This window comes from Sitophilus oryzae, unplaced genomic scaffold, assembly GCF_002938485.1.
Source record: "Sitophilus oryzae breed Bouriz unplaced genomic scaffold, Soryzae_2.0 scaffold_179_pilon_pilon, whole genome shotgun sequence".
Taxonomy (NCBI): domain Eukaryota; kingdom Metazoa; phylum Arthropoda; class Insecta; order Coleoptera; family Curculionidae; genus Sitophilus; species Sitophilus oryzae.
In genome coordinates this window covers 1398909-1422146 of record NW_022146501.1, presented here as the reverse complement: position 1 = coordinate 1422146, position 23238 = coordinate 1398909, and the positions used below count along the sequence as shown (strand labels likewise).

Sequence of the window (23238 nt, the reverse complement as noted above, 5' to 3'; positions counted from 1 at the left end):
AATTGTTATAAAATTCTGCATCTCTCATTGCAAATAGTATTTTCCTTTTAATTCCTGCTCACAGCTAGAATTTTTTTGCAATACAGCCGGCACCGTTCAAAGCCTACTTATTCAAAGCGGGTGAATTTTTATGAATTCTATATATCGAAAAAGAATCCAGTAAAATATCAAATATGCTATATTTTTGGAAAGGTAATCTTAAATTATTTTCAATGAATTAAAAATATACGGGGTGTTCCATATAAAAAATCAAATTTTGTATTGATAATTCTTCAATTATTAATTTAAAAAAATAGACTTAAACCGTTAAATTCTATGTAAAAAGGTGTTTTGGAAATATTTTCATAAAAATACAAAATTTTCAATAGCAAAAAAGTTACAGCGATTTGTTAAAAATACACATTTTTGAAAAACACTCGTGTGGTGGATGTGCGGTTTTCACCATCATGTTTTTGATAACAATTGAGCTCCAGACACCGATATTAGTTTTCGTCTATCTCCTATAGAAAAGGACGTTTCCCTTTAACAGCGTCCAATTTGGCCCATCCTGAATATGGGCATTTATTGAAGAATTGCCACTGTTAAAAGATATGTCGTTTTCAGTCTATTACAAGAAAAACATGTAATGCATACTACGGGCATCACAGACGTAGGTCTAACTAAATAAAAATCATTAAAAAATTAAATAAAAAGAGAAATTTTAGATTAATAAAAAGATCTGATGTACCTCAAAGAATCAACCCCCAAACTATCACACCCCAACTATTACCCGCTAACTCTACCAATCTTTCTCGCTAACGCAAATTCGTTGTCAATCCCTTCGACGGTTTTCCTCTGAGTGCAGTTTGTCGCTGAACGAGAAACAGTCTGCGCTGGCGCTCGTCGCCCACGTCGATCAGTTTTGAGCGCATCTTTCCCGAGAACTGAACAGAGCGACCGAATTTACGACAGACATCGTACCGCACACTCCGGCACCGACACTAAAACACCAACAGATCTAGGTTTGGGTTCGCTTGTCTGCGTCATTTCTTCCTGTCTGAAACAGAATCTCGATTAGTCGGTACTGACAGAATTTTGTCTTATTTTGACTAAATGAAAGTAAAGTACATACTAAAATATATATTGTTTGAATATTGAATTTTTTTTTGATTAAAATTTCCCTTTCATTGAAATTAATTTATGATATAACATACAGGGTGGTCCGAACTGTATTCCGGAAACTTCGGCAGCATATTCTGTAGATGAAAATAAGTTAAAAAGTTCGTATAAATGCATGTCTTAAATTTTTATTTCGATTTTTCCCAAATAATATCTGAAGTAAAGTCAATATTTGGATGAAAATTGGTGCCTGAGAAATTTTTGACATGAGAAATTTGATTTTGTTGTCAATATGACTCCTATTTGTAGGAGGCTTTTTGAAATTTAATAACTTTTCATCCGCACCTGTATAAAACTATTGAGTAGAAAACTATATATTTCTGTGACCTTTTTATGTAACACATATCTCTTGGTCAAAATCGACTAAGTAACCGTTCCCAAGATATTTAGAATGGAAATTGTCAATACATGTCATTATTGGTAAAAATAAAAACGTTGAGTAGATAGTTATTTGCCTGAAATAATAAATTTGGAATTTTTTTATTTATTTAATTGATCCTAAATTTTTCTGCGAAAAAAATATGATAAAACAGTTTCAGTTACTCGTAGCAATTTTTACTAAGAGATCTTCTTTACGTAGAACACGTCGTAAATGTATATTTTTTTACTCAGTAGTTTTATACAGGTACGGAAAAAATATGATAAAACAGTTTCAGTTACTCGTAGCAATTTTTACTAAGAGATCTTCTTTACGTAGAACACGTCGTAAATGTATATTTTTTTACTCAGTAGTTTTATACAGGTACGGATAAAAAGTTAATACTCTTAAAACCAATTAAAAAATATGTGGTTGGCGCCCTCTACAAGTAGGAGTCATATTGACATCAAAATCAAATTTCTCATGTCAAAAAACTCCCAGATACCAATTTTCATCCAAATATTGACGTTACTTCAAAAATTATTTAGGAAAAATCGTAATAAAAATGAAACTTCTATATCCTGTATCTCCAAAAACTAAGCATTTTAGGACATACATTTATACGAACTGTTTTACTTATTTTTATCTGAAGAATATGCTGCCGAAGTTTCCCGAATACAGTTCGGACCACCCTGTAGATACAAATGTGAATATTAAGGATATTTTTTTGATGTGTAGAGTGTTGGCGGTCTATTTTGTTCTTAAACAGTCTTTAACTTTGTAATTTTTGATTTTTTTGAAGGACTAGAACCAGGATTTAGAAACAAAAACAAGGACTAGAAAGCTTGACACCGTTATTGCTATGAACTATACCGGGTGATCTTCAAAAGTGGTTCACCCCTATACCTTTCTTATTTCTTCAGATAACGAAACGAGATTTGGTATATTGGTATATGACATAATCAGAACTACTGATTGATATATTCAAATAGTTCAGGATTATTTCTGTCACTGCCTGTTTCACCGGAAATGACAACTTTTGATTTTTAAATAGTTTTTAAATGGAGTTTTAACATCTACCTACTAATGCTCAAACTAACAAAATCTAGATTGTGTAAAAACTTTTCTTTAACTTTTTAACCAGTGCGTTGCTTTCAAATTTAAATATATTGGTACTAAAATAAAAAAAAATCATGATTTTTGGCTTCATATTGTTTGTAAATAATAAAATGCATAATAGTTTTCAGTCCGAATATATGAAAAACAACAAGAAATTCAAGTTTTTGAACAGAAAATGTTCATCATAAAAACAACGGTTATGATAAACGGATGAAACTTATTTTTTTATAAACGGTTGAAGTGTTTTATGACAAACCATAATAATTTATAATAAATAAATAATAAATAATAAACACCAGCAGTTTTTAAAAAATATTGGTTTAGTTAAATATGAAATAATATTTTTGAGATAGACCTTATAAATGAAACTGTGTATCTAAAAATAAATTTCCATGCAAATGTAGATAATGTGTTAAAGAAAAAAAAAGTGTAAAGGATATAAACGATCCTTAGTCAGCTTTGCGGCTCTCGTTACGAGATCTCACATGGGAAAACAAGAACAAGGGTTCTTGTCCAGAGGTGAGAGAATCTAGAAGATCCACCACTACGCTGTATATTGTGGAAAAATTATTGTAAATGTCGGAGATTATCGATTATACTTGATACCTAATTTATAAGAAATTATTATAAAAAAATTGTTTTTAATATTATATTTGTATTTATTATAAATATAATAATAATAGTATATAGCGTTTAACGCCTTGGGAGTAGCAAAGTACAGCTTGCCATACTAAAGCCGTTCGGTATACAAGGAAGGTAATGTGGCTAGCACTACGCTTCAACCGCCTATTATTACCTCAGGATTGTGAATCCCAAGTATTCATTTAAGGCTGAGTCGACCTAGGTACCCAAACTATTTTTATTTTAATAAAAATAGTCGGCTGATAAAATGCCGGGTGTGGGAATCGAACCCACTACCTTCAGATTGGTGGACGAGAGCCTGTACCTCTACGCCACCGGGCACCTTTTATTATAAATATAATTTTGATAAAACTGACAATCACCTAAAAATCAAAACGCGTTTCTATAGTAATATAATTTCGTTTTTATTCTTTGATAGATTGTTATTGATAAAATTTTTATTAACGTCACATTTTTTCTTGTTTTAAAATGTTAAAGAAGCACAAAATTTATTTAGTTTAATGCTACAGAAAGGGTAATGAGAGTTATCGGAAAATGTAATACTTTAACAACAGCAAAAAATATGGCGTTAATCAAAATTAATAATATCCATCAATCAAAGAATAAAATCGAAACTATATTACCATAGAAACGCCTTTTCATTTTTAGGACCTTCATTCAGAACCTCGCAAATACTGGAATAAATTAGTGGTTTCAATTACACTTTATACTTTTTAGTTTACGATCATTCACAATATTTATAAAACCACAATTAAAATTAATAGAATATCCTAGCAACAGCTTGCGGTAGTCAGTTGTATCCATAGAGAAAGTCTAATATTTAGGTTAGAAAACAATCAACTTTTGATTTTTAACCACAATTTCTTTTGACGGAAGATAATCAAAGACCAAAATGACATTCCTAGCAAATTTTGAAGTATAATTCGTGGAAAAGTTAAAAGTTTGATAACTTTTTCTACTAATTGAAAATGTCTACCACTAATTTTGACGTTCTTAATGCTTACATTGAAAGTAAAGGAACAAACTTCTACGCTAATTGAAACCACTAATTTATTCCACTAATTGCGAGGTTCTAAATGATGCTTTACAAAAAATTTAACCATATTTTTAGGGTTTTTTTTCAAATTTTCTCTAAAATAGTATGCAAATTTGGAAAATTGTAAATGTGATTTACAATTTTAGAACGAGCAACAATTGAAAAAATGCATGTTTCTCAAAATGTCAACAATAAAAAATTTATTCCTCTTCTAAAGGCAATCCGGGGACATACTGTAGAATAAAAGTTAAACATATCTAGATATAATTCTATTTTCAAACAAAAAGAATAAAACTGTGTGTAAATAATTGGCGTATCAGAAAACTTTTCTATCAAAACCATTCATTAGAATCTACAGCATTGCCAATTATAAATCATACTAAATACCCCTAAACCCTAAATTAAACTAACTTTATCCGAATTTAACGTAAAGACTGCACTTGTAAACTTGTACGGGCTCATCATTAATCAAATTAGCGTTCGCCTTATTAAAACTTCGTTATGTCATAAATAAAACGGCTTTATTGATTCGAATCGTCTCGCAATTATGGTCACTTTGCACGCTATTGCCAGTGGCAGTAGCCAAAAATCGAGCAACAGTTTGGGCCGAGTTTAGAACAGGGTTGGATCGTGCTGAATTATTAATTTGTTTTGAAATTTGGTACGGAAAACACAATATATTTTATACGTCTTGGGAACATAAAGTTATAATGCGATACTATAAAGTCAGCTTTAAGTGAGAACTTGCAAATTGTAGACTGTAAATTGTATGGGAGGGGGGGGGGGGGGGGGGAATTAATCACAGTGACCTTACTAGGTCTATTGTGCCCCCCTTTCTTAAGTTATAACTTAGTATACCGTACAGTATAAATATGTCAATTTTCAAAATATATAGTCAGACGATTGTGGTGTAGCTGTGCAATCATTGAAGCAAATGTGTAGCAAAGTACACAATTGTGTAGCTTGTGGCAACCCTGATAAGTATACCACGTTATGGTATGGTCTTTTTCCTGCTGAGCAAACGTTTCTCTCTACAGTGAGTGTTTCTAAAAGTTGTACCGGCTAGTAGAAAAATCGGCTAGTAGAAGAACTACAGTCGGATGAGATTATGGGAATGATCTCGGATCTTACACCACCAGTCCAACTCTTGACGCGCACCTACAACGTCCTGTTTCCGAACAGGGACGAGTGGGATAAGCCGGGAAACGGCTTATTACATGCGGAAATGTGTTGGTACACGGACGGATCCAAAAACGAAAAAGGATCTGGCGCAGGAATTTACTGCAGCAGTCCAAAGACTGAGATCTACCAGACTCTTGGAAAACACACCACTATTTTCCAAGCTGAGCTATATGCGATTGAAACCTGTGTGCAACTGCTGGTAGAACAGCAATACACCGGGAAAACAATATGCATATTTTCGGATAGTCAAGCTGCGCTGAAAGCACTTGAGGCAACGAAAAGCACGTCTATGACGATTCTTCATTGTAAGAAACTACTCAATATACTGGGAGATAGAAACAAAGTGTCGCTAATATGGATACCGGGACATGTCGGCCTAGAGGGAAATGAACGTGCTGATTCCCTCGCCAAAATTGGTGCAGGCTCGCCATTCGTGGGCCCAGAACCGACACTTAGCGTTCCTAAAAATCTCGCAAGAGACAGGCTCTGTGAATGGGTTAGGGGTGAGACATTCCGAGACTGGAATGACAGTCCCGGAATGGAGCATGCCAAGAAAATCCTAGCAGGGCCATCCAAACATAGAACAGGAGAACTCCTAAAGGCCGGTAGGAATGGAACGCGTGTGCTCACTGCAGTGGCCCGTGTACACTGGGCCACTGCCGGCTGAGATCTCACCTACAGAGGACGGGACTGGTGGAAGACGCCGAATGCCGACTCTGTATGGAAGATGATGAAACAATGAAGCACGTTATGTGTACCTGCCCCGCTGGGAGCAGGACCAGGTTTGAGATGTTTGGCAAACCCATGCTAGACCTATCAGACCTAGGAGACATATCGCCCTCAGACATAACGGCCTATATTAAGAGGCTGGGTCTTGAGGATGAACTCTGACGCTCTTGTAAATTAGAGCTTGTAGAAACTGAGCCACAATAGGCCCTCGCGGCCTCAGTGGAGGGTCCCCTATGGTGGGTCTTAGTCAAATACAATACAAAAGTTGTACATTCTTGGTATGCCATCTACTGGGAGTTGGAGAAATGTAATTTTCTTTTTGAGGGTGGTCCAAGCTCCTGAGCTGCCAATTCTCCCAGTACTGTTTCCGTCAATGACCATTCTAATCATTGTCGTATTGAAATATCTACGAATGCCAATATGCAGTGGTGTTAGATCCAGTATGCCCTCCATTGTTTGGCATGTTTTCATGGCTATGATGCAGATGCAAGGCATAAATAAGGAGAAATATATGGATCCACAGTGCCTGGAAAACAAGACAAGTACAGGGTGAACATTATTTCCTCCTCTCATAGATAATGAGACAAAGTTTTATAATGAAAATTAACCGATGTATTAAAAATTCAGTGAGTCCCATCCTTGGTTTATATCAAACGAGATCAGAACTAATTTTCGGCCACTTTCGGTCTCGTTCGGCATTTTCCGCTGCCCCGAGCTACCAGTGATTAATTATGCCGACTTTTAGAGCTCCCCCCCCTCACTATCCTCACTCTTCCCCATACAGCCGTTCTTTGGACGAATTTTGCAAGTAATTGAACGAAAAAACTTTTAATGGGTCATTCTACCAAAAAGGGAAGTTTAGAGTGTAGTTTGGAGCGGGGAAGGAAGATTTATCGATTGTGACGGCATTAAAACAGCACGATTTCCTAGTTTTTGTGCTCGGCAGAAGCGTCTTTTGTTCCGCTCCATAAAACAGAAATAGTCTTACACACCCAGTATGTGTATATAATTTGGCAAAAAGTTTACAAGGGACACTGGGGTATTGTAACGACGCGCGACGTAGCTTTTCTGTGAAATAGGGGTGTAATTTTCATTAATTAATTTGTCCGGAAATAGTGAGAAAGTTAAGGGAAAATGTAACGTTTAAAAAAAGTGTTATTGGTAAGAATGGTGTTTCTACTTAGATTCAAATCTAAATGTTTTTGGTTAAGATATTTCCATTTTAAAGTGTTTTCCGCTTTCTAGCATTTTCAGTTTAACCAAATGTGGCTACCAATTTGCATATTTTAAATGGAATCACATACTGGGTGCGTTTCGAAAGTGGCTCACCCCTATAACTTTTTTATTTTTTAAGATAAAGAAACGAAATTTCGTATGTTAGTATATGATATAAATTAAGATTGATTGACGTATTCAATGATTTTCTGTCACTTCCTATTGATTTTTAAATGGCAGTCTCTCGGTATTTTTTTACTTTATTCGATAGAAAAAAATACCCCGAATAGAATGACATATCATATGTCAACTTTATACATTTAAGCATATGGTTTATTTGAAATTATAACATGGGGTTCATAACGACAAGTTGACTCGAAATACCAAGTGTGTGGTACCAAATTATTCGTAAAAAATCCTTTTTCCAAATATGCTAATGAGCCATCCTCGTTCCATTTGAAAAAAAATTGAGATATGATTAAAAATACGACTTGGGCATCTTTTAACCGGCCAGAAGAAGACACGAAAAACATTAGACAATCAGATCTATTTTTCCAAGACTACTTGATTAAAAATTAGTGTTTTTAACACAGCCATGGCACGCTAGATTGAAATTTAAAATACGATTTTTTAAGCGAGAATGTCAAAAGCTGACATATGATATGTCATTCTATTCAGAGTTTCATTTTCTATCGAATAAAGTAAAAATATATCAAGGGTGCCGTTTAAAAATTAAAATCTTTTCCGGCGTTCCAAAAAATCCGTCATTTTGACAAACCTGCTATCATTATCTAACCTATTCCTTAATTTTGATTGCCAACTACACTATGTTGTTTAAGACAGCAGCAAAAATTAATACTTTCGTGACGTTTGAAAAAGTCATGTTCTTTCTCCAGCCCTCATATTTTGTCAACCAATTTTATTTTTTGCTTCACACCATTGTTCAATGTCTAAGCAAAAATGTATAAAATGGTACCGTATGATAAAAAAAAACGGCGTCCAATTGGCTTGGAAATGAGCATCGATGACATTCTTCATATAATCGTCATAGCGATCTGCATTTCATAGCCATCGCTGACGCCGTTTTTTTTTTCGATCATACGGTATTATAAGTAATATACTGTCTGTATTCGGAATTTAAAGAGATATATATATCAATTTGAAATCGTAATGGACTTGGGTTTTAGGGTAGGGAATACTGCAAATCTCATTCAACTACCTCTCTAACCATTAACAAGAATGTCACACAAGAAATTTCGCATAATTTTCTCTCAATAACTCAATAATAAAAATATAACCATTCGTTTGGCGGCTGACTTTTTGGTACGTCCTGTATAAACGTGTCCGTGTTAATTTACATGATATAGAATTGAGCCCGTGGTTGTAGAGGCGACTTCCCGCCAGACTTTTGGCTCCTGGTCTGTACATAATTGTTAATAATTGTTAAGTTGCCGGTCCTGTTGTAGTATGCGCCGTGTCCACGAAGTTGTTTCCAGTAGCGTCTCGTTCGATTTTATTGTTTTTTTTAATAAAGATTTTTTTTTGTTGTACGTTGAAAAAACCGGCAATTTTAGTTAGCCATCGACACGTGTTCTTTTTGTTTAAAACTAAAAAAAATCCCCGTACTTTTTCGTCACAAGTCAAAAGGAAGGATTTTTTGTAGTGCCGAAAAAAAAATTAACGACCACGCTAATGCACAACTTTCTTTAGTTTTTATAGAAATCAACCAGAAAAATCCAGACAATAATACGCACGGCATTTAAAGTCAAATCAACAAAGAATATCAAATATCACAAATACGGCGGCAAAGGAAATTGAATATTTTGGCGAGAAAAAAAGCATAACAAGCCGGGAAATGCGATACACCTTATTCTCTGTTACCCCCGCGAAAGCATTTAAAAGTTTCCGATAAAGACTTGGAGAAAGGTCAGATAAAAAGCCCCGAGATGAAGCAGTTTAGATTTTATTGTATCATTTAAAATCGCTTATTTGTGACACAGAAAAGATTTTTATATAAACGAAAAAAAAACATATTTTTTATTTTATTTTGCTTTCTCTTTACTTCTTTTTACATTTTTTATTTTTTTTTCTTAATTTTACTCTGGACGTATTGTATTTACTAAGGCTGTCCACTGCGGCCAAGTCCTGAGCCTTTAATATACCGGATGTTTTTCTAGTTATTTTCCTATTTTTTTTAATATATATTTTATATAAATAAAAAATATATATTTTTAACCTTCCTTAAAAATATTATTACAAATACAAGAACGGTCTTGAAATCAAAACTATATTAGCTATTTACTTTAGATGGTCTTTACTTACTTTGCTATAAATATCGTAATCTTAAGTCATACAGGGTGTTGAAAATTCTACGCCAAACTTTCGAAAATATAAAATAATTTTTTTTTGTTTTTTTTCTTTAGTGAATATGAATACCCTGTATATTATCTTTTTATTAGAAGGAGAGTTAAAAAATGAGCATTTTTTGTATTTAAAGTACTTTAAAATTTTTAATGGTTTCGCAGATACACGTAGTATTATTTCATATAGCTCTTGGCTATGTCTTCATTGGATGGCTTTGATAAAAATTTACTGTGGAAAATGACATATGAAATATAAAACGGCGAATAACTGCAAAACAGTTAAAAATTTTGAAATACTTTGAAACCAAAAAATGTTTATTTTTTAATTCTCTACTTATTCAAAAAATAATATAAAGAAAAAAACAAAGAAAAAATATTTTATATTTTAGAAAGTTATAAAGTTATAAATATTTATAACAAAGTTAATACCTACTTATTATAGTTTTCATTTCAAGATAGTTCTAGTATTTTTAATATTTTTTATGTAAGGTTGAAAAATATATATTTTTAATTTATTTATTAAGAATCTCTGAAAGTATCCAAATATATTTACACATATCTTAGGAATATATAAAGTGTTGATGCATCGTTTGCACAAATTCTCAAGTTTTTTTATTCTAGGAGCTACAGATGCCCGACGCACTATTGCCGGACCCTGTATATTTTCTGTATTTTTGATACGTCTGTTTTAGTGTTATGTTATCCATTAACACTCGAGTCGGGCAGAATGTAGAATATCTAGACATTAGATCTAAAATTAGGTGCCATATATAACTAAAAGCACCTTCAAATAATAAACCACAATAAGGTTAATGGGTGATAGTCACATAAAACTATGACATCGACGACGCTGTTTCAAAGGGGGTGTCTTTACCCTAAACAATAATTTTAGAACAAGGGTTCTGGAATATACCTTAGTTATAATTATACCTAAAGGAAACTAATTAGGATAAATAGGGAGTCTCATAAACTTAACTCAAATGAGTTCAGAAGTTAAGGGAGAGGAGGAAGATAATTTTGAACATACCATTTTATGAAATAATAATTAAAAATTGAAATTGTTAAAACTTGACGTATGATATGTCATTCTATTTAAAATTTCATTTTCTGTGAAATAAAGTAAAAAAATACCCAGGGTACCATTTAAAAATTAAAAGTTATAGTCATTTTCGGTGAAACAGGAAATGATCGAAACTATTTTAATACGTCAATCAATCCCGATAAAAACCTATCTTAGGATTATGTAGGGTGATCGGAAAGGAAGCCAAAACTGCAATAATATAAGGGGCGTTCCATTTAAAAAAAAAATATCTCGATCCAGTCACACTTTTTTGAGCTACCCTATAGAAGTTAAAATATTTTCCTGAAATACATCCTCCGTACATAACTTTAGGTCTGTACCTAAACATAATTCCCAAGTTTTTTATTTTAATCGCTACAGATACCAGACGCATTTTTGCCGAACCTTGTATAATATGATATATAAATAGGTAAAACTCTACAAAAGTTTAAATAAAAAATGTGTGTTATTTTCATTTTCTAAGCAGCGAAAAACATATTTTGTGCAAGCGATTCGCTTTAACGCGAGCTGTCAAAATAAATGCGTCAACGTGTAACTCGATTTGTTCTCGATTAGCGAAATTGGCCCTTACTTTATTAGATTAATAAGCCTACTTTAGGGTCTTTTGTCATATATAATTTATTGTTTTAATGCCTAATTGGGCGACTAAAGACCTCAATGTCGAGATATTAATATATGATTGGGTCGTAATCAGGCCTGAATGGCGATTGAAATTTTACACGGTAACTAATTCTCTTAATAAACCGATTTTATTGATCGAAACGACTCATTATAGCCATTTATCACGCTACATTTTAGCTGGTTAGATTTAGATACAGCAACAATGTTTTTTTTTTATTTTGATGTGATTTCAAAAACTAGTACAAAAATATAAACGGAATAAAGAGGAAATTCTTTAAAATGTATTTTTCATTGCATATTTGAAGTGAAAATTCTTAATTCTGTCTATCTGTCTGTCTGTCTGTCCGTCTGGGGACTTAATTCTGGTACCTCTATCCATGTGCCGAGTTTGGTTCCAATCGACCCATAATTAAAAAAAATCCTGATGATTTCGTCCATTTATAGGCATCGGTTCGAAACTTCGAGTGCGTTATCCTGTAGCCCGTCTCCAATTATGCCAAAAACGACCCAAATTTTTCTTCAATGTCAAATCGTTAGTCCCACCCTGACGAAGATGTAAACGAAACGTCGTATCCAACTTTGCAGGGTTGAACTGTGTGCACCGTCGCTCACATAGCCTACCCATCAAATTTGGTCGCGATCGGATGATATCAACTTTTGACGTTTCTTACGTCAAAACTTACTGTCACAGTGACACGTGTCGTACACGGTCAAGTTGGTCTAATCTATCGACATATCAAACTTCATTTAAATCGGACAATTTTTTGATTCATTCATTGATGATGGAGTTTCGTAGTGCACGAAACTTCGTCAAAATATCATTAAAATATGGAGTTCTTCGAACCCATCTACATTTCGAGTTTCAGTCTTCCTTATTGACTTTTTTCTCGCTAGCTCGTGTAGGCTTATTTACAATTTGCTTATATAGGCTTAGTGCATTTCAGTTCATTTCAACAAATTCCGACCGCAGCGCTTCAACGGAAAAAATCTGAAATTATCAATATATAGTTCATGCCGCTGTCATGTTGATCGCATTAAAATAATATTGAAATCGTGGTTTTGTCATAATATTTAAGTATTTTGTTTTTTTGTTAGTGCAGTTATTGAGACTATAAAACTTTTGATTAAATAAAATTGATTTGTGTGAATTCGAACTAGGCGTCGTGTTGTGTTATGACAATTTCTAATGTTAATAAAATTGGCGAAAAAATGTTAACGCGTAGAGGAGAGCGTAATTAGGGCGTTATTGGGTGCAATAACATTCAATAACTCAACTTTTCCGAAACAACATTTTATAGCTTCATAGTTTCTCACACCGACCGATTTGATCAAAAGCAAAAATGAATTCAAGCAGTTCGACGAAACAAGTGAGTAAACAAAAAGCTCGTTACATAATGAAAAAATTAAATAGACATATACTATGAGAGGATAAAATATAATTTGCAATATTAATGGTATACTTTTTAATCAACTAGTGATTAAATGTTTTATGAACATCTTCTAAAATTATAATTATGTAGGTACCTTTAAAAAATTTCGTTATAACCGAAATAGCCCCAATTATGCCTCACTAGCAAAACCGGTGATTAAATCTATGCTGGCTACCGTAGTTGAACTAATCTAAAAAGTTTTTTTAACTGGAATAATAAGTTATAAAACAAGTTTGACCTTCTGAAGATATCAAAATATTTACTTTTTTATTTTTATTCTTAGAATTTTCATAAATTGTACATCCTAACACTTTTAGAATAATTAAATAATACATTTGTCGTATACTCGCTATTTAAATTTGTGTATTTTTGTATATATCGATTGTTTACGATATTCTCTGATGGTGGCAGCACCGGCGGAGAATGCACAAAGCCTATATATTGCATCTAAACAAATAATCGTATATGTTCAGTCTATCTTTTATACATATCTACTTTCAAAATTAGAAATTAACAATGTTTGGAGCAAAGAAACAAAAAAACTTAATTTTCTGAAGATATTAATGAAGAAACACATTAAAAAGCAATTTAGAGTATACATTTAATAGCGGTTCTTTGTATAGAATTACGGAAAGGTTGTAAAATTAACAGTTTTGTGATAGTAAATAGCCATTTTAGATAGCATTTCGAGCTCGCCTTGGGCAGTAATGAGCCACAGAGGAGTCGTTTTGGTGGAACGAGCAATATAGTTTAATAAGCTCTGATGGAACTGCACCTAAGCTTTTATGAATATCAATTTACATTGATAGAGATTTCATTACGTCCTTTATCACTCAGTATTACAATGACCATTGTAATATCATGGCTTAGATTAAACGTAGTTTATTAAACTACTAAGTCATAAAAATATAAAGTCCTTCTACTCTGGGTGCCTACCCACCAAGGGATAGAAGGCAATGAAAAGGCAAACGATCTTTAGGCAAAGTTGACATTATTTATTTAAAAAAAAATATAACGATATGCGTATCATATAACAGCTTATTATGAACTATGAGCTGAACCGTTCTGCTTCCTAAGTGGAAACCAACTTAAAGCGGAACTCAAGAACTTGGAAGACTCCATCCGTAACCTGGAATGGGAATCCTCCAACGGTCTAAGACACTCGAAGAAATTTCTCAGAACTTACGACCGAAAAAAATCAAAGATTTTCCTTGATATAAGTTAGAACAATCTTCGGATTGTCAATAAACACCTCAATATATTCAAGCTGAGAAACAACGGCGAATGCAGATTCTGTAGGAAAGATGGGAAAACACCAGAACACCTCATCACTGAGTGCGCCGAGACGACAACCATTCGTGCCATCAACTTGTACGACTGATATCAAAGATGGATTATTAACCTCTCTAAAACCTGAGACTGTATGATGAGTTATAATTTTAGTTAGATTTTTTTTGTTTATCTCATACGATCTACAATCTAAAAGCCATAAACAAGCATTTTACAACACAAACCACATGTGACACTGTGAAAATTGAGGTAGTTGTATGAACGTATGTAGTTTTCTGTGTAAAAAATCGTTTGTTATAACTTCAAATTAATGGGTGATTAAAAACGAACGCTGCAGCACAAAAACTTTTGCATGATTGACTATTTGACGCTGTTGTTCATTAAAAAAGACTAATCTAGTGGCGTTTACCAACGTGTAATTGGCATACTGAAAACAACATGTGTTAATTGAGTGAAAACCAACACCATTAAAAAGCTCGAACGATTAAAATGATTAAAAGCCCCCAATTTTTGCACCGGAAAAAAAACATAAAGCTTTTAAAGGTTTTTAATAATTTTGTCGTATATAATTCATAATTGTTATTTTTTAATTCTTATACAGGGTGTTCCTTAATAACATGCTAATATTATATATTCTTGTACCTATTCTAAGAAAAAAAAGCTTCATATTCCTCCATTTATATGGAGTTTCTTGCTTAGAATAGGCCCAAGAATGTGACATGCATTTTTAAAATTTAACACTTAATACATTTTTATAATAATAAGACATCACGAAAAACCGATATTTCTCAGCGAGTTATAAGGAATTATATGGAACTTTGCCAAATTTCTGTGTTAAAATATTAAAAAATAATTATAAAAGCGCAGTTGAACCTAAACAGGTTAAGAAGACTGTAAACGTAAATACCACAAAAGCGCTTAATGTCAACGCCTCAGTATAGAAGTATGAAATTTAATCCTATTTGACGGTTTAACACACAACACCCTTATTTTCTTTTTCCCTTATTCTAATCCGCCGAAAATTGAGTCATTTTTCATGGATTTAACAGAAAGAAAAACACATTTAAATGTATCTGTTTTATTTATATTTTTTTGTAAAACTATGCAGCCATTTTTGTACAGGAATATAATTTTTAATTTATTGTGTTATTGTTTATCTTCTTGTATATGATGCCAGGCGCCCAACTTTTAAAGATTTTAGATTTATTAAATATATGTATATAATGTAACATAATATATGTTCGTTAAATCAGCACACTTAAATAGTTAAGTCAGAAGATCCTACGATTGTTCTCTAGAGAAAAACGACTATTCGCAGAGTGTAACCAAAGAATCGTTCTATATTTATTTTTGGCGCCCAACGTGAGGCACTCTAATAATATAATTTTTATAGTTAGCGAAATCAGAAGACCCAATCCGACACTAAAAATACGAATCGCAAGCTGTGATTGCATGGATTACACGTGCACACTGGCCAGCTTAATACACTGAATGTTGCTAGAGTATTTAAGAAAACAAAAGGTGCGGGTGGCAAAAGTTTGACCAATTAGATCTGATATTTCGATGAGCAGTAAACCAAGAGATCAGGCAACGTTGTAGAGTAAATCTGACAAAAGAATCTGACATGTGTGGGGAATTTGCATGTTTTGTGTTCAAATTTCAAGTCTGTGATGAATAGTTTTTGAAATATAGTAAGTAATATAAGTTTAAATTAGTTTTTATCTAGAATAGTTATTAAATTTGGGGGTTCACGCGCACATGTGCTCTTATTGAAGGACCGCCACTGTAGTAAAGTTAAAGTAAGCGAACAAACAACAACTTCGCATCATGCAGAAACGCCAAATGTTGCCGGTTTACCTTGCTGCCTCGCATTTTACCTCCAAATTCTCTCTCTGCCATACCTGACAAGAATTATGAGATAACTTTGGGGAATTTCATAATCCATAAACTCGCTTCGAAATATCCGACAATTTTAACCTAAAATTTTATTCTACCTTGACTCCCTATTATTTTATTAACCTCACCTCACTTCGTTTTATTTCGTAAAATTATGTTTATTAATTATTAAGTATAGCACATGATAAAATAACCTTTATGCTCTACAAAATGCTAAAATTAAAACTAATAGGTTTATTATAATTAAATAGAAAACAAATTTCTTGCAGTAGAGGTATATAATAAAATTATATAAGGATTCTTGCCACTTAACTGCTAATATAGAAATTTAATTCTACGCTGTGTTTGTCATAATGCGGATCAATCTGCTCTCACTACCGGTTTCGGAGCCCTACTCCATCATCAGGTGAGCTTGGGAGATCCACAAAATGACAACCACAGCGCAGAGATAGTTAATTCCGACTTGTCGGAAAGTATCGGTTAGATATTAAGTCCCGAACGGGAGATAGCGGCCTGCGTGCAATGGTAGTACTTTCGTACCACCGAGGTGCAACTATCGATAGTAAAAGGATGGTAAAAGGCTAGGGCAGGATGCTAAGGCAGGTACATTCAGTGTATTAAGCTGCCCAAGCTCACCTGATGATGGAGTAGTGCTCCGAAACCGGTAGTGAGAGCAGGTTGATTCGCATTATGACAAACAGCGTAGAATTAAATTTCTATATTAGCAGTTAAGTGACAAGAATCCTTATATAATTTTATTATATACCTCTACTGCAAGAAATTTGTTTTCTATTTTATAATTTGGCTTGCCTGAAAAAAAAGCCTTTTACCATCCTTTTACTATCGATAATTGCGCCTCGGTGGTACGAAAGTACTACCATTGCACGCAGGCCGCTATCTCCCGTTCGGGACTTAATATCTAACCGATACTTTCTGAGAAGTCGGAATTAACTATCTCTGCGCTGTGGTTGTCATTTTGTGGATCTCCCAAGCTCACCTGAAGATGGAGTAGGGCTCTGAAACCGGTAGTGAGAGCAGGTTGATCCGCATTATGACCAACACAGCGTAGAATTAAATTTCTATATTAGCAGTTAAGTGACAAGAATCCTTATATAATTTTATTATAATTAAATTTAAATTAGATTAGAATACTTAATTTAAATGTAAGAAAAAATATATAGTTAGTTAATTTTAAGTGAATTTCATAAGTGATCGGTTTAGGACACGTACGTATATTATATAGTCACTTACTAGCGAAAAGTTATTCCATTATTTCCCTCGATTTTTGACCGAGATCAACCGCACGCTACACAACCAACTATTTTATAGTCTTTTTCGATAAATCGCAATAGTGTCACTGTTAATTTAAGTTCTGCCACAATTTCCTTCAAGATTTACTACCTTTAAACAACTATCAGTAACAGAATAGATAAGAAATAACCTTAAATAAGCTCAGTAAAGACTGACAAATTTGCAAAGATTCAAATCAAATTCAAATGTTTCAAGTGAATCGTCAAACAGAACTGTCAAGGATCCCCAGTCTAGAGTCCTCTTTCCGTCGACCATGCATGAATACATGGATAGCATTATACTCCGTCTTTAACCTTTTTTTTCAAAGTTTAAAACCTTTAGATCAAATACATTTATTTTTCTTCTCGTTTTGACTATATATCTCACATTATAATGAAAAACAAATTTAAATATCTATCGTCAGAAAATTAACCATATTAATTGTTTTAACGCTAGGGATGAAGCTGATCAGGCAAAACATAGAAACAAATAAAAAAAAACGTAACCAAAGTAAGAAAGGGAACACAGCCTTAGTAAACAACTAATAAATGACACTTCAGCTGTCAATAAAATTTTATCAGGCAAGAGCTAAAGCAAACTATTGAGGTTCTGATCGAATTCCTCAACCCATGACCGATTATTGTTGGTGTCGATTTGCGGGATTTGCCGGTTTAATTACTGTAGGAACAGCGCTAATTGTTGCTGGATTGTTTTCCACTCCGCTGTTCCAGCCTGCTCGATAATATCCTGAGCTGAAGCCTGCTACAAAATAATTTTCCCTAGCTATTATCGGACCGAGCACAGCGTTTCGTATCTTACCAAATTATTTGGTCGATTAAAATATTTTTTAAGATTTTCTTAAGTTTTCAAATATATTTTTACAAAATATAAATACTAAATTAGAGCAAAAGTTGTGGTAGTTAAGAAATAGCCATTCCATCTAATAGTAAAGCAGCGTTAAAAGCGATTTCTGGGGCATATAAAATATTAAATAACATTTAAGGATTTTTCGTATATAAAATTAGTTATGACAAAAACATTAAAAGTTTTATAGAATCATAAATGTTTCCAAACAAATAAAAACTGAAGAGAAGAAAAAGTACAGTCGTTTTCTCTCAAGAACTTTAAAATTTTAAAATAAAGCTATTTTATTTCGGTAATAAAATACAATTGGGAAATTCGAATATAATTTACTTCCTTTAGGTATTTCTAGTATTTAAATGTTAAATTTAATTTCTTGTACATTATAGAAAACGTATAAAAACGCAATAAAACTATAGTGAACTCGATAATTTGTTACGAGATAAACTATAAAGTTAGCACGTGTTTAATTTATTTGCTGAGTTATAATGCTACTTCCTTTTTACAACTTTAAAATAGTGTATGCTGTAAACGTTTTATAACTAAACCAAATTTACGTTCTAATTACTGAACAATTTAAAAGTTAAGGATCTATGCAGTGGCGTTCCTTAATAAGTGCGAATGTGCGCGTGAAACCGTAAATTTAATGCCTATTTTAGAGAAAAAATAATTTAAACTTATATTACTTACTATATTCCAAAAGCTATTCGTCGCAGATTTCGTCAAACATTAACCAACCCTTTTTTTCCCGCAACACTCTGGCGTCGGATTGGGTCTCCTGATGTCACGATCTATAAAAATGATATTAGCGTGCTCCACGTTGGGCGCCAAAAATAAGCGTAGAACATTTTTTACAGAAAAGAGCCGCACTTCACCAGAGAACAATCGCAGATGTGTCGATTTTTTAGAAGACAGCACTACATATAGCTACTATATCTCGAAACTTAAAATATTTTGGCGCTTGATTTGAACAAAATAAGATCCTTTGATTTACAGTCTTACCTATATTATTATTTATATTTTAAGCCTGTTTATTTTAGAACAAATTTGTTGCATATTTCTTTTCTTCGCCATCTATCAAACAAACAAAGAGCAACACTTTTCATTAGTCTAAAACCTAACCCGAGACATGGATGTCCCCCATGGGACTAAAACTCAGAAAGCAAAGTTTGAAATACGCAAAATTGTAGTCAGTCCCTTGATAGCAGATGGCGCTATACGTAAACTTTCTCATGCGTCAATCACATAGAATACAATTAATACAATTAAGCGATATTTTTACCTGGAATTTCACTAGCAAGACAGATTTTTGATGAAATAGGAGCCATGTACGAAGGAAGCGAAATTCGACTGATAGATTTATTGTTAGATCGGGCAGCTAATATTCAATTTCGTTAGGCCAACTAAATTTGAAGTGTGTAGCCTGCATTAAAAGTTAAAAATGCAAAGAAATATTAACTGATGTTTGTGCTGTGGATATTTGTGCTGTGGAATTACTGCGATAACATAGTAAACAAAACAAAAAATCTGAATAGCAATACGATATTTATGAAATGAACGATGTTTTTCAGAAGATATTTTGTTTTTCTTTTTTTTTTGTTATTTTTAACTGCGCCAAATATGAGGACTACTATGTTTCATAGCTTCATTCCAAAAATAATTGGTTATTAATTTTGTTTACTACATGTTACTTTTTTCTATTTGAGAGTTTTACAAGTAAAAACCTATTTTTAGTATAGAGTTTGGATTAATGTATTTCAGAAATAATATGCTGTTTATTTTCTTTTTGATATTAAATTTTCAGCTGTTATTAAACTCACTCACTGTTATTAAAATGCTTATGTTAGTAACCTACATTTGACTAATTTAATTGAATCTACGTTGATTAATGTTTATCTTTAAATACATACTGTGGCCTATTTAGTTAAGTTTTTTTGATTAATGATCATTTTTCCTTCACACTCAAGCCTTAAAGAGATGTTATTCTGCTTAATATTTTCAAATCTTATCTTGCATGAAATCGTACATATTTTTTACTACTTAAGCTTGATTTTCATGCATCCGTTATACGTTGATACGATGGTCCGACGGTGCTCTGATTGGTCATAGCGTTTTCGCGCCACTTTTCATCCGTAAATATTTTACTCCAGCCCATCAACGGACCCGTTTATACGATAACGGACGTTTTGACACTTTTTTGACAAATTTAATCTAACTTTAATAAAAATATAAGTAAAATAGCAAAATCGTTATGGAAACGAAAATATAAAATAACACCAACGTATATCCGATAAACAGAGGCATGAAAATGCAATAAATTTAAAAACTGCATTATTTTCTAACCAATCAAAGTCTTTAAATTGTACCAATAAAATTAATATCGTATCAACGTATCGTCGGACAACGGATGCATGAAAATCAAGCTTTAAAAGTCCATTTCACTAGTCTAAAAAAGTAGCAAAATAAGCGTTCGGCATTTAACGTTTTATGTAAAACTGGCTAGGTATTTTTGCACAAATGAAGAAGGAAATTAAAGATAAAGGATTATACTATATCTGTATTGTAGCACATTTTTAGACAACTTCTTTATTTTTAAGATTTTGATGGTCAAACATCAACAAAATATTCCTTATGTTTAGACTAAATTTTCTCGAAAATAAAGACATAATTTAAAATTTCGTTACAATGCGGAAATAGATTGAAGTTTTGTGATTACAGTGATATATAACTTATATGGTTTTATAACAAATTGCTCGCTATTTTAAGGAAAATTCTGAAGCTTTGCAAGCCTTAATCAGGCCTTAAACAAAGCACGTGTGTTTGGAATTTTGGATGTGTGTTAACACGACAGGATCGGGCTAAGCCTTAGGCAGATTTCTGAAATATAATATATATTTCCTTCGGCCACACACCCACTTTAACCGACCGCTGAGAGCGACTCGAACAGTACAGCATAATAGACATTCTCGGTCATTTACGGACTACTGATTAATTCTAACAAATAATCTGCCATAGTTTTTCTGGTTTCCTTGCCGCTTTCAAGTAACTTGGTCACGTAGATCGTTTGAATAGACATATGTATTGCAAATATATAAAGCTGAACGCCGGATTGTATGTAAATTTTAAACAGAAAGTAATCCGATATAAGTAATAGATCCAGTATCGCATCGCCTGGCACAATCACCAATACGTGTCTTCATGTAAAAGTGATATGATCGAAAACAACGGCGTTCAGTGGGCTGAGAAATGACGATTGAAGACATTCACAATGTAATTTTACATATAACGCGACAGTAATCTTCATTTTCCAACTTTGACCGTTTCCCTTTCTTTCCAGTTCTTGCAGCTTTGGCAAACTTCGTTAAAAGGGACACCCATTCTTGCAGCATAACAATTGACTAGTGTCCCGTTTAGCCTGGTAATATCTTTAGGAGACTTAATTATGAGCTCTCCCGATTTCCTAAGGTCGTATTTCAGCTAAGTTTTCCTGGTTGTTCTGCAGATGCATAAAGTTTTCCATTTACCGCTCGCCATAAACTGAAACTAGAGGTAAATGTCTTTTTTATGGTATTGAGGAGAGTAAAAACTCCTTCTTATGTATGTACCCTAAGACATTCGTTATATTTATATATTTTTCTCTATAGAACGAATGGTTAATTTTCTATATTATTATTTTAGTTTAGTATCAAAATTTAAAATAATCTTAAAGCTAAATAAAATATTTGGTATTTATTTTAAATAGTAGTGATTATGCCAGGCAAAAATTCATCGAATATATCGATGGGCAAAAAAGTTACAATCCTGGTATTTTATTTTTCAAGAAAATGTTGCTATTTTATTGTTCTTTCTTATATAAAAAGAAAACCATTTACAAATTAAAGCTCTATATTGACTATTATATAAAATTACAACAGCTAGAACTTCTATGTATATTTTCGAGCTTTACAAGCAATAAAATGAACATGGCTATAAAAATTTGCCGCCGAGTATACTACACTCCCTCTCCAATTTTTGTCATCGCGTTCCTGTTTGGTCTCTATATCCTGTGCCCTATATTCACCCGAGCCCTTTTGTGTTTACCCCTTTTCCTCAGAACCCTTCGCTTAACTTCATCTTAGACAAACACACCAAAGGCCTAATTGATTAACTTTTTCCATGTTTGAACTGGGGGCGGAAAGTTGGTAAGAATAAAACACGTGAACAAACGATTTGTTCACGTGTTTGAACAATAGGCCATATAATACAGTAAATACCATAATATTTTCTACATGTACCACAAGAGGTTATCCATGTCTTCATATTCTAGCCCTGGTCATTTTATTTCCCTGGTATGTAACTCCTAATCATGCTTTAATGATTACGAGTCTCACTTACACTCGTTTGTAGGTATACGTCAATATATTCATTTTCCATTTCATTTCCTCTCATGCCAGCAATGATTACCGTGACGTCAAAATTGATGCCGCGAAACTAACGATTATATGGACAAATTAGACCGGTTAATTATGTTTAAAAATTGTAAACTATTCAGGACTGTTTAATCGGTCAAATTTGTCCATAGAAACTGCAGTCCTTGCTGATATGGGAGGAAGTGAAATATGAATTGAATAATATTCACGTATTCAAACGAGTGGAAGTGAGACAAATCTACAGTGACGATCTACATTGAGCAGTGAAATTTGATCAAAGTACGTATTATGTATTATTTAAGAGATTAAGCAATCCTGTGTATTTACTGTTTTTGGCTATTGCCTACTGGTCCTTGAACACTGATGACGGAAAATTATATTTAGCAGTTCAAAATTTAAAGTACACTTGCGGCCTCTTTTGATGTACTAACTTAGATAACTTACAGGCTAAAAAATCAGCTTTAGTTAGCTCATTTACTGTTCTACTATTATTTTTTATACGAAACATGTAAATTTTCAAAATGTGTAGCTCGGGTGTAGTTGTGCAATCATTAAAGC

The 23238-nt window shown here is 33.0% G+C and overlaps 1 protein-coding gene across 7 annotated transcripts in view; it reads right to left on the bottom strand.

The window, feature by feature from the left end:
* Positions 1–23238, bottom strand: part of LOC115882899 (protein unc-13 homolog B) — a 346607-nt gene that overhangs the window by 81243 nt on the left and 242126 nt on the right. For 5 of the 7 annotated variants that reach the window (XM_030901155.1, XM_030901154.1, XM_030901158.1 and 2 more), the window contains exon 1: positions 728–1203. The exons of 1 other annotated variant lie outside the window; for it this stretch is intronic. The gene's annotated coding sequence lies outside the window, so the exon portion shown is untranslated. Of the gene's footprint in view, positions 1–727; positions 1204–23238 lie in introns of those variants that run through there. One more of the 7 variants, XM_030901156.1, reaches the window with a different exon arrangement.